At 34.1% G+C, this 13186-nt stretch overlaps 1 protein-coding gene and 1 long non-coding RNA gene across 8 annotated transcripts in view; one reads left to right on the top strand and one right to left on the bottom strand.

The window, feature by feature from the left end:
- LOC143255837 (netrin receptor UNC5C-like) overlaps nucleotides 1-13186 on the bottom strand; it is a 247732-nt gene that overhangs the window by 189216 nt on the left and 45330 nt on the right. The gene's annotated exons all lie outside the window — the stretch shown is intronic.
- LOC143258008 (uncharacterized) lies at nucleotides 3013-4149 on the top strand. Its single transcript, XR_013032088.1, has 2 exons — nucleotides 3013-3238; nucleotides 3967-4149. It is a non-coding gene; the product is annotated as an uncharacterized LOC143258008 (long non-coding RNA).

Below are 13186 nucleotides of genomic sequence, written 5' to 3'. Positions count from 1 at the left end.
CTTAAGAACACAGCAATTCTCTGCATAATACTGATCTGAACACAGCAATTCTCTACATAATACTGATCTGACACTTCAGCTTAGGCTTTCTCGCCGATTAAGATTCCATTGACTATAAGCAGAACTTAAAAATATATTAAATATCCACAGAATAAAATATCAAAGCTTATTTGAAGACAACAACAACAAGATAAAAATTTCACTTTTTTGGGTTATTTTTTGAATGAGTTTAAAATTATAAATTACTAAAAAATTTGGTGTACTCAAACTAAAAACATGTATGAAATACACAATCTACGTAAGTGCTGACGACACAGTGTTGTTCATACAAGTTAATTATACAGTACAAAGGAGATAAAACAGATTTAGAGGGCATCAAACAGTGAACTTTTTTATTCAAAATTATATTTAATGTAAAGCAGTGAAATTGAGGAACACATAGGAAACGAGAAAAACGATTTTCTGATAAATATAAAAAAAACAAATGAAAATCAAATATAGAGATACATAAAAACCATCATGGTTACAATTCAGTAATTTAAATAGCCTCAATAACAGGATTCGGAAGTCACCAGATGGTATATTCGGGTACTGATAAGGTAGCCTGCAAGAGTCCTTGGGTATTCATGCAATAACTGTAAACTGAATGGCTTTTAGCAAAAGTTTAAATAAATTCTCACTAAAGCTACTATAGAGGGCATTAAAACAGTAAAAAAAATTTGAAGGTGGAGTAAGCTGTGATTAATATGTGAAAAGCTCTTAGACACCAGTGTTTTGTAACTTACGAAAGCCAGTTAGTTGATATGCAAGTAAATCAGTATTAAAATAGAATAATAAATACACGTTCAAACAGTTGTAATGTTAGGAGACTGAAAGCTACTTGTACTTTTGACAGCACTAGCTATGGTGTTGTCAACAGCACACCTGTACTGTAAATTCGAGGGTTCATGGTTCACGTCCTGTAGTCTTAAAAGCGCTACCCGCACTATGCAACCTATCCAGTACGCGATAAAAGAATGATGGTAAAACTGCACTATTCGGTAAAACCTTATTTATTTATCCAATTGTTTGTTTTTCTTTCTGTCCGTGTTTGATTTATTCTGTTCATAATATTTCGGAGTCTGTTGTATTGTACAAACACTTAGCTACTTTTTGAATACCATATTTTATGTATGGTACAACAAATTTCCAGTGTTATAAGTAACTTCCGTATTTGTGTATTTTTCTAGGCTTTCTATTTAATGTCTATTGGAGGTAATTTCTCTTTAATGTTGTTATGGAAGATAGTAAGGATATTTGTTTAGGACGTATAAAGAATGCCGTTGACGTAGATATTAGACGGAGAATTAATTCTAAAAAAAGTTTATTCAAGACTGAAGATTTAGATGTTAAATAATTACCCTTTCATCTTTCTTGGATAAGTGTAACAAGTAATCCTTAGAGTAGTTTTCCAGAGACACTGACGAGTGGGTTATACTTATCAGCTGTACTTTTTCGTGGATATAATTGGTCATTAATTAAGATAGACCGTATCTGCATTATTCTAATAATTATGTGGGTTATTCGTATTTGCCTATTGCCTTCTCTCTAATCTATCAGCTTAAAGTTATACGGCTATACGCAAGTAGCCCTTATGTAAATTTGAACGAAAATTCTGAAAACTAACCAGCAGTAATCTTAACTGTACTGGACATAAGAACTGGAGTGTTAAGAAAATAACATAAGAACGATAGTAATATAAATTAGTATAACTTAGAGACATATGTGTTAACTCCGGGATATTTTAAATTGTTAACTCTCCAAAACACTTGTACTATTAGATGAGTTTGTATTTGTTGGTTTTACAGCAAAGCCACATTTGGCTATCTGTTGTGTACACTGCGGGGAATCTATAACTCCGGATTTTATTGCTCCAATAAATATAAATATAAAGCCTAGAAAAATACACAAATACGGATGTTTCTTATAATACTGGAACTTTGTTGTAACATACATAAACTATGGTATTGAAAAAAGTAGATAAGCGTTTCTACAATACAACAGACTCCAAAATTTTAGGATTTACCGCCATCCCATTAGGTGATATACTATATTAACATAAAACAAAATTTATCTGTTGTACGTAGTTACTAGAGACACGTCTTGCCTACTTACAGAACTTGTCAAAGATACTGTATTACAGCATATAAAGTCTTAGCTTAAGACATATCACACCTATTACTTATTAAGTATTTGCCCCCCAGTGGCACAACGGATATCCGCAGACTTATACTGTTAAAACCTGGTTTCAATGCTTGTGATGGGCAGAGCACTTGTTTGTTTGTTTGTTTTTGAATTTCGCACAAAGCTACTCGAGGGCTATCTGTGCTAGCCGTCCCTAATTTAGTAGTGTAATACTAGAGGGAAGGCAGCTAGTCATCACCACCCACCGCCAACTCTTGGGCTACTCTTTTACCAACAAATAGTGGGATTGACCGTCATATTACAATGCTCCCACAGCTGAAAGGGCGAGCATGTTTGGCGCGACGGGGATGCGAACCCGCGACCCTCAGAATACGAGTCGCACGCCTTAACACACTTGGCCATGCCGGGCCCCGGGCAGAGCACAGATAGCCCATTTTGTAGCTTTGTGCTTAATTACACATAAATAAACAAAAATTAAATATTTACATGATTTTGTGAGTTATCTTTATTGTACAAATATTAATATTTTCGTACATTATTTTCAAACTAAACTAGCTTTTTTTATTGTCATTCAAATTTTTTTTTCCACAATCAAGGAATGTCCGAATAACAACTACAGAGAAAAACCTGTATCAAGAGACAACATCGAATCGTAACCTTTTGAAGGTTTTTTTTTTTTGCAAAGTTTACGTAACACATAATTTAACATTTAACAGATTGTTTACGGGGAATCTGTTGCCAAGAAATACGCTTTGATACGCAAATTTAATTTATTCAGCTATTTGTTGGTAAAGCTACGTGCAATATGTAGAAGGAGACGAGCGGCAATTCAATACCCGACAGAGACAGACTGAAACAGAAACGTTGAATACAGCACGTTTCGGTTTGTTAGAAACTCCTCTCCGAGTAACACCTTCATTCTTTTAGTATAACCACTTAATCATTATTTAGACGAAGGGTGTTGAAACCCAGAACCGCTGGTAAAATTACCAGATGACGACTTCATTGTTAATATTGTATTAGGGTAAATCACGTGACAGTTCCCTCTTCTCAGGTAAGCTACCATAAAATTTTGCTTGCACTCGCTGCCAATATGTAGGTGTATATTACCTATAGGGCAGTTCGTGCATGTTTATATGTATGCATATACAAATACATATTGATGACGTGTTTGTTGTATAAGTGTAAGACTTGGCATCTATCTGTATTAATATTGTATAAGTGTTCCACGATATGTTTGTCGTTCTTGTGAGCCCATCTTCACTGCGGCAAAGTTACGTTAAAAAATACATACATTATTTATTAGTCTGTATGCAAACGCGCAAACTAATAGCTTTTAGAATATCTAATATGATCTGTAAAGCTTGTTTAAACGCCTGAAGATAACGTATATATATTTTAATTCGATAACAACGACGGCCATGTTTGAAAAAAATATATACGTATTTGTACAGTTTCCTAGGACTCTCGCCTATACGTTTATGGCAACTCCATCAATATTACACGATATGGTTTTTTTCTACAGTATGTATAACATAAAGTTTCCACCAACTGCTATACAGAATCAAAAACAAAAACAATGACGACGTTCTGTCTTCGGCGCTATAATGATTATGGGTTATCTTTATCCAATCTCACATTTTACAATACCTACTTCTACGAAACTTCGTGTAATGATATCTTACAAGTATTAGATTTAAACATCTTGTTCGATAAATGAAAAATGATTGAATTTCTGATAACGAAGTGTATACTATTCCTTTGTTTTTATTCATGGCTTAGGTACATCGCATGCGTCAGCGAGCTGAAGTGGAGAGCGGCTGAGAAAAATATATAAATATGTATAATTATAATATTTCAAGGGTATTAACAGCAATACCTTCGTATTTTTAAAATTTTTTGACACTTGTGTAATGTTTTGACGTATATTACATTTAACTTATTAAATAAAGATGATGCACCTGATGGATATGTTGTCACTAGATGGCATGAAATTTTTTTAATATACAAATTGGTTTTCTGGTAATTGTATAAATGATAATTATTATTTTGCAAAACATTACACTTCTGAAAATATCACACTGATATACGTTGAAGAGTGTATGAAACTGTTTTCCAGTCTCATCGGATTTATATTGATTTTAATATTGTATAGCACATTATTGGTATTTTATTGTACCTTTGAGACTGGAAACGGCCCGGCATGGCCGAGCGCGTAAGGCGTGCGACTCGTAATCCGAGGGTCGCGGGTTCGCGCCCGCGTCGCGCTAAACATGCTCGCCCTCCCAGCCGTGGGGGTGTATAATGTGACGGTCAATCCCACTATTCGTTGGTAAAAGAGTAGCCCAAGAGTTGGCGGTGGGTGGTGATGACTACCTGCCTTCCCTCTAGTCTTACACTACTAAATTAGGGACGGCTAGCACAGATAGCCCTCGAGTAGCTTTGTGCGAAATTCCAAAACAAACAAACAAACAAACAATGAGACTGGAAACTGTCTTATTTTAATAACTGTGTATTAAATAATCGTCACTTTTTTGTTCTTTGTTTTAAATATAACTTCGTATATCTAAGCAAATAACAGTTAACTCTGGGAACAACAAACAAAAAAGATACAATTCCGTAAAACAAGTATTTGTATGAATTCTCTCGTTCAGTAGAATGAGATACACCTTGTACGACCAGTAGTAATTACAGTCGTGTACATACAGGCTGGGTCGATTTTGTACGATTGTGGTTAACTTCAGTGAAATACTTCAAAACTACTGTGCATGGTAAAAAATAAAAATAAAAAATCACCATAAGCTTATTAACTATGCGACAGCATGAAAGACGACACAGCCAGCACTTTCTAAACACTTGAAACAGCATATATATATCAAGGGCGTGGCCAGCACTACAGAATGGATCGTTTCTTCTACAAGCAGTTCAAGAGACGCATCTATGTGAATGTCTGATGTTTTTTTGTTTGTTTTTTAAATCAGAACACAGTGAATCCTTTAGGTTTCTTTTAGGAATTGAGATGGTCGTTTGACCCGGCTTCCCCACCCACCCCGAGCCTACATACTTTTACTCCTGGGGAATATGAAATGTATTCGTTAATTTTTCTAATTGAAATTACAAGGTGATGAAATATTTAGCTTATTGAAAAGCTGACTTTAAATCCATAAGATTCAACGAAGGTGTTGTGGTCCATTATTAAAAGTAAGAACACTGTTGATGCAATAATAAATAATTCATCTTCTGAAGTGAAAAATAATAACTGTCGTTTATGAGAGGAAAGGTCGACGACCTAAAGACGTTATGCTAATACTACAGTAATAAATGTTCGAGATAACTAACTCCAATTAATTAAAGAGTTATGCCAACTCTAGAATAATTAATGTTCCAGGTAACGAACTACAAAGAAAAAAAAGAGTTGTGTTAACTCTGCATTATTTAATGAATGTACGTACGAATTCTAAAGATTTCAGGACAGTGCATCAGTTAATATCTGATTTCAATATCACCGTTTCATCTGAACTGTTAATAATTCTTAGCATCCTGACGTTTTTTGGCTTAGTTAAAGATCTGATACAAACCTCAGGCTATTTTGTTAGTAAATATTGAGCTGAATGAAGCTTGAGTTAAGTTAGCTTGTGGTTATGCAACCTTTAGACATAGCGTCAGGTACATAGAATCAAGCTATAATGATCGCCAAGTTTCTTTGACTTGGTAAAATATTAATTAAAAATTCGAAGCTATGTTTAGATATATTGTTTTTGTCAGACAACAAACTTGTAATTGTATAAAATAAGTTTCGTATTAATCAGTAATAATTCGAAACTTATTTTATTTAAATACAACTTAGTAATTTCCAACCAACAATGTACGTATTTATATATACGTATTTCGATACCACTGAGTGACTCAACGGTACGTTTTTAGGCTTATAATGCTAAAGATCGGATTTAGATACCTTTGGTGGGCAAAGTCGAGATGATCCGTTGGGTAACTTTGTACTTAACTAGAAACAAACCTATTTCGACTTTTATATGTGACTCATATGTAATGAGTTAAGTGACGTTTCATTGCTTGATTTAATCAACACATGCAAAAAATAAAATATGAAGCAGAATTCTACCTTAAATTTAATACAACCAAGAACTTATAGTAAATTAGCAAACAAATCAACAAGTCACGTGACAACAGCCTATAGAAAATCGCAGTTGAACAGAATGTATCAGAACTATATTGCGTTAAATTTAGCGTTAAGTAGGTACTGCGATGCCACTGAAAACTCTATTGGTTTTGTGAAGGGTATGCAACAGCCTATCAAAAGCAAAATGTTAATAAACTCAGGTCCTAAAGGTATGTTCAGACAGTGGCTTAATAGTTTCAAAGAGGAAGATATCGACCCGGCATGGGCAGATGGTTAAAGCACTCGACTTGTGATCTGAGAGTCGCAGATTCGAATCCCCGTCACACCAAACATGCTCGCCCTTTCAGCGGTGGGGGCGTTATAACGTTGCGGTCAATTCTGCTATTCGTTGGTAAAAGAATTAGTGGTGGGTGATGATGGCTAGCTGCCTTCCCTCTAGTCTTACACTGCTAGCTTAGGGAAATAAACAACTTAAACAAATGGAAGTGAGACAAGAACCAGAAAAAAAAAAAAAGACACTGTATCATATTTATCGTCATAAATGACTTGTATATGGTTTAATACGTAATCCGAGCACTTATGTGAGGCGAAACGTTGAAAGTAAGCACGTCTTATTAAAAGATTTAAATTATTTTCTACCTTTCCATCTACCAAATGTACTCTATAACGTACAATGTACGTAAACCTAATAACGAAATATTTCTTAATTTCTGTCACAACAAAAATACAAGCCAAACTGAGCCGGAAGATAGCATTAAGACTGTTAAAACTATAATTAATAATCAAAAACAGGCATTATTCACACACCTGTTGTACATAGTAAACATTTTGATTAATTTTGTTCACAACGTTTCACCAGGTTTATCTGGCGTCATCAGGTAAGATATCAGAACTGCTCAGAAAAAGCAAATTAAAGTTATGTCGGACATGCTCTTTCATGTGTAGAAACAAATAGCACATTAAGCACAGACGAAGTTAGAAATCAATAATAAAACAGTCCGAATAACTGGTATGTTGTTGTGTCTGTTAAAAAGTTGATGTCACATAATTCTATTAAGCAACATATAAAATATCGTAAGAAACAAATGCAAGTATTCAACAATGTTATCAGTGCTTTTCCTTGCTGTTCGTCTAGTTTTACTGTGTAAATAAGGAATATTTTATCTCAGTGGTGGGCAACCGTTGTCCGCATGCTGCTCCCTGAGGTTCACCCTGACGCCCCCTGTATCCTGAAAAAAATCTGTTATCACAACAGCATAAGTGGTTTGCGAAAGTTAATGCTATCTATAAGTGATGACAGCAGGCTAAGCGCAAGTGCATTAATGTTAGAAACTTAAAACATAAATTTTGATTATTCAGCTTCATATGCCGTATTTTTAAATCGTCAATGGAGAAACTTTAACGTTTCAAACATAGCTAACTTTTCGTTTATGACTAGCAAAAGGATATTGCACACCTTGAAAGTGTTTAAAAGTAGCAAGTGTGGTCTACAAGTTAGTTTAGGTTGCAATGCTTTATCTATTGCCACTTACTAAATGTAGCATTTATCTAGTGGAGAAAAACAAAATATTTTTAAGTATCTTGCAGCTTTAAATTCCTCAGAACATGTATTTTAATTTTTAATAAAGAAAAATTTTCTAATTTATGCATGTTTTAAGATCTCATGAGTGAGAGCAAAGGAGAAGATATGTCAACCACATCACATCTATCTATGCCGACAAGAACTTTCATAAGATACCAAAGCTCGTTGGGACGACTAACCAAGGCGACATGTTTCATATATCTCATCAATCGTTCATGAACAACAAATGTTATGACGCGAACCAGATTAAGCAATGAGTTATTATAATCTTTATTTAAGCCATTTACAAGCCAGTTTTTATGGGGGGATAACGATTAACAACAGAACACTGTGATAGCAAATCACAAGGAAGAGGTTAACATACAGTTTAAGTTATATCTGTCCGTTTCGTATATTAGTGAGGATACTTTTATTCTTTAGAAAATTTACAAACTGAGCTAAACGCTATTGGTCAATATATATTTATGTTTCTGTAAAAGTATAATACATTAATGAGCACATTACAATCGTATTTCGAGCCACGCACCTTTAGAAATTAGTGTATCAAAGAAACAAGAATGGTATATATATACAAATATGGTTTTGAAGTGTAATAACGTTTGTTATCAACGAATGTTTTCAACATTGCATGTAAAATGAGATTATATCGACTTATGCTAAATGATAAAAAATGAGACCAAGTTTTTTTTGTTACTGTTTTACGTTCGGCGTTCTACAGATTCATAGTTTTAGATTTATAGCATTAGGTGAAGATCTGAAGCTGAGCTGTTTTAGCTCCCATTATTTATTTTCCAATCTTGTACTCACTTATTAATTATCTTAATAATATTCGTCGTATAGTAAATTCGACTAAGGCTCAGGCGCAAGTTGGACAGTCGTGAATTCGAGGGATAAATATTTGTAGCATCCTGTTGCTGAACAATATGATGTCAGGTCAAATCCTAGTGCTGGTTAAACATTAATGGCTCAAGAGTTGGCGGCGGGTGCTCCTTACTAATTGCCTTTTTTCTACTCTATCATTAAGGGTGGCTATGCAGAAATATCCCTTGTGTCGCTTTGTGCGAGACATCGTTAAGACTAGACCGTAAAGCGAGTGACTTTATTTCAAGCACCGTTCAATGCTGCACATGTTCTTCAAAGTCTATAAATTGTAGATCTCAAACTAACGTTTTTATAGGCGCTTGTGGGTGTGCTTTTAAAGTAAATAGTGTTTAATAGACAAAGAAAATCCCGATCGTGAGAAATTTATTCGAAACCAAGAACTTAGCTCCACATTTCACCTCCTAAATGGTGTTCATACGCACACGCACTTTCCTGAGTGTTGGAAATTTGGTTGAGACATCGTAAACGATGTTAAAGCACTTACAAAGTATTCCCTAGCAAACTGGTCTACGAGTACAGGCCATTACTTAGACAGTTAATCAGCCAGTAACGCGAGTGGGGCTTTTGTCTCGTATATACCATGACAATTTAGTTGGAATGCCACGCTACAAACGCTCTGTCGACCGTTCTTGCAAGGCGACGTTAGAGATGTTATAATTGAATTTTCTGGGGGAAGCTCAGTGGCATTTTGATTATTCGTGACAGTAAACATAAATACATCCAGCAAAGTGTGGTAAGTATGAATTAAAGAACATTTGATGTAAAATAACATGTTCTATAGCAGGTGCAGTTATTGTCGAATCTAGTAGTTAATAACACCTATATACGGCCCATTGAAAATCTGCACTTAAATAAGTATGATTAACAGAGTGCAGATGAACGTATGTGTATCTATTTATATCCATAGGTTTGTTGTCCACGTTATGTGAAACGTTACTTTCGACAACTTTATTAATTTCAGTGTAATATGAATAACTGGAATTGAACATAGCTTCACGTTGCACTACTAAACGGTTTAATATTCTTCACTGATAATATCAGTGGCACATTCCTTATTGCAAGAAGTTTACATTGGAGGAGGAACAGATTTAGGCATGGAAGAGGCTAAACGACCGAGCATCAAAAGAACGATTTTTTTTTTTGGAATGAGGGTAGATGTTCTCCTCCCACCCCCACAAGCAATTTAAATTCCAGGAGCGAAATTCTCCTATTTCTACATCCGATAGAAGAAGTGTAATGAAACTTAATGAAGCAGTTTTAAGATAGATTACTGTTCATGTTGCAGGTTTTATTTCTGACATTGGTTATTAAGTATGCCAAAGGGTAAATCGGTCCATAAAAATAACTGTTCTAAAACGAATCAACCATCGAACTGTTAAACTTAACATGCCAAGCAAGTGCTGCGTTTATAAATTATTTTTCTTTTGTATAATTTTACTACATCAATGTGATGCCAGGTCGAAACACATTCATATATATATTGTAGTTCAAGTTAGGCTAAATTACATATTATGTTAGTTATTACAAATTTCTCTTACATTATATATTATTTTATACACAAGAGTTATAATACGTTAAAATTAGCGGCACATTTGATTATCAAACTAATTCTTTTTTCAGACTCTCACTGATTTCTTTTCACACATTTAATGCACTAAAAAACTACAAAATGACCTATTTTGCTATAATTGTTATTACAATTCGCACTAAGCTGTTTCCTAACCTTGGGAATCCGGCATGGCCATGTGGTCACACAAAACATGCTCGCACTTGGGGAGTTATAAAGTGACAGTCAATTTCACTATTCGTTGGTAAAAAAGTAGTCCAAGATTTGGCGCTTGGTGTGACGATTAGCTGTTTTCCTTTCTAGCCTTACACTGTTAAATTAGGGACGGATAGCGAAGATAGCCATAGCGTAGCTTTGTACGAAATTAATCAAACAAATGAACCTAACCCTGGACGACTGTAAATCTCTTTGAATAATACTCCGTAATAACGATGTCGTTGACTCGACAAGAATTAATATTATTTGAAACATCTAGATAATATACAAAATTGATTGTGCAGTATATATAATAAAGTATGTTTCATAAACAAAAATCCATAACGCCGCGAAAACAAGAAATTCCAAGTGTAAAATTTAACTTCAAAGTCTGACGTCTGACATTTCTTCCTTGCAAAAGAGTAGAAAGGCGTGCGTTTAAAACGTTCTACATAATTCGATTAATTACTCGACGAATAAACAACGATATATTTATATAACTGATACCTGAAACTGTCTTGGTTTTCCTTGATTCTGTAACGAGATGTTTATTACAAAAGTACAACTGCGGTAGATTTGATTCATACGACAAAATTTACAAGATAGTAACATTCAATGATGTTCGCGTTACCTTGTTGTTTTACGTTTTCTACTAAAAGACTGTGAGACATCCACATCCAAGACACGACTTTCGACCACACAAAACACCACAAAGGCTCTTAGAATTACCTCAGAATCCCAAGATAGAGCTATTGATCCACTGAATTTTACATCGAAAAGTGCGACATGTTTTTTTCCATTAAAGTTTCTTCCACATTATTCATTTACATAAAGCAGTAAATATCAGTAACTGAACCCCTTGAGACATAAAAAAATAAATAAATCTCTGACGTCATCTGTTATAACTTATTGTGCTGTTAGACGAAAAATTATTGACATAAGAGAGACAATATCGGTTTCCAGTGCTTTGTTTGGATTGATCTAACTTTAAGTCTGAAAACTATGCCAAAGCATTTTAACAGTACAAAGCATTTTATAAAGAAGCAAAGTATAATACACTTCCGTTGTTAGGATGCTTATCACAATTTGTTTTGTTTTTGGTTGAAGAGCAGCATGTTCTCTATTATGCGAGTAATAAACATTTTTTTTAATTTATAGTCAAAATCCATTACATAAATGACGTTCTTTAAGAATTATGTAGACATGAAGTCCAATATCCGTTTAGTTTTCCTAGAAGCACAGATGGGGTTTATTGATTTTTAAAACCTCAGAAAATTTCCTTTTTAATATTCATAGTTAACATAGCTACCAACATGTTACAATTTGTCCATCACGCACTGCGCATGTGCGTGTGTATGTGTTTGTATCTATATTTATATAAGCAAACATATGCGTGTATAATATAATGAATATATATATATCTAAATGCAGGAAACTTACTATTGTCTGTATTCAATTTCTTCAAGGTTTCATGATCAAGTTTATTTCCACGTGACGACACAATGTTTCAGTCAGGATAATGAATTTTAATGTTTATTCTTTATTATCTTTGTGTTTGAAATGAAACACAATAAAGGGAGATGATACGAAGGCAGCAACAGCGTTTTGAACAAACGGTGCAAAGTAATGTAGATTTTAGTGCACAGTTTTCCCTAGTGGCAAAAAAAAAAGTTAAAACTTCAAAAGCAATGTTCTTTAGCAAAAATATATTAAGTATTATATAAAAAGGAAAATTTGTGGACTTAGAACTTATTTTGTAGAATACGATAATTTCTCCTGACAAATACGTATTTGAGGGGAGGCGCACTTGTTTGGAGGTGTTAGAATAGTAATATCTATAGAAATAAACACTTCGGGTTTTAAGTCTAGAACGTCTTCAGTTAGATTAATTCTACTTCTTATAATGTATTTTGACAGTTGCATCGGACGTGTGATTAAATATTAAATCAAGTTGGAACGCCATTGGATCGGGGACAATGTCGTCATTACGACCAAACCAAACAAACGCTCGTGCGTATCTTAGTTATCACGTGTCTGAAATCCAATCAGATATGTTAGAGAAGAGTGAAGAAACACGGTGTTTACTCAACAGAAAATAATTGACAATAATAAATATTCCATTTTTTCACTCAAGGATCGCTACGCCGTAGCGCCCTCTCCTAACATGTACCGGTACTAACACTTTCAACATAATGTTTCGCTAAGATTTACTTCGAAAGCAAAACTGTTAACTTCTAGGTTGTCTTCTAAGCCTTGTTTTATTTCTGAATTAATTTGTCTCACGTGACTAGACTTATACAACTTTGTTCTTTTAATTAATCGCACACAGACACATACAGGTGTACGATTCTAAGAAACAACATGTATGCAGAATTTTTGTGTAGACTGTTACACACACACATAAAATTTCAGAACTAAAAGCGTGTGGTGTAAATCAATAAAGAAATATCGAATTTTACCATTAATTAAATATATGTAAACTCAGATAAAACAAGTGTTAAGCAAACACATTTGATATGCCATTTTGATCTATTAGCTTTATCCGTATGTACTCTCCAATTGATTACTTACTGAAATTAAAACGTCTTTTCATGACCAGTTTAATACACAGTTTTATCCTGATAAATTAAATAAATAA

Source organism: Tachypleus tridentatus, chromosome 7, assembly GCF_004210375.1.
Source record: "Tachypleus tridentatus isolate NWPU-2018 chromosome 7, ASM421037v1, whole genome shotgun sequence".
Lineage (NCBI taxonomy): Eukaryota > Metazoa > Arthropoda > Merostomata > Xiphosura > Limulidae > Tachypleus > Tachypleus tridentatus.
The sequence above is the reverse complement of the archived record's forward strand: the minus strand, read 5'-3'. Positions and strand labels throughout refer to the sequence as shown.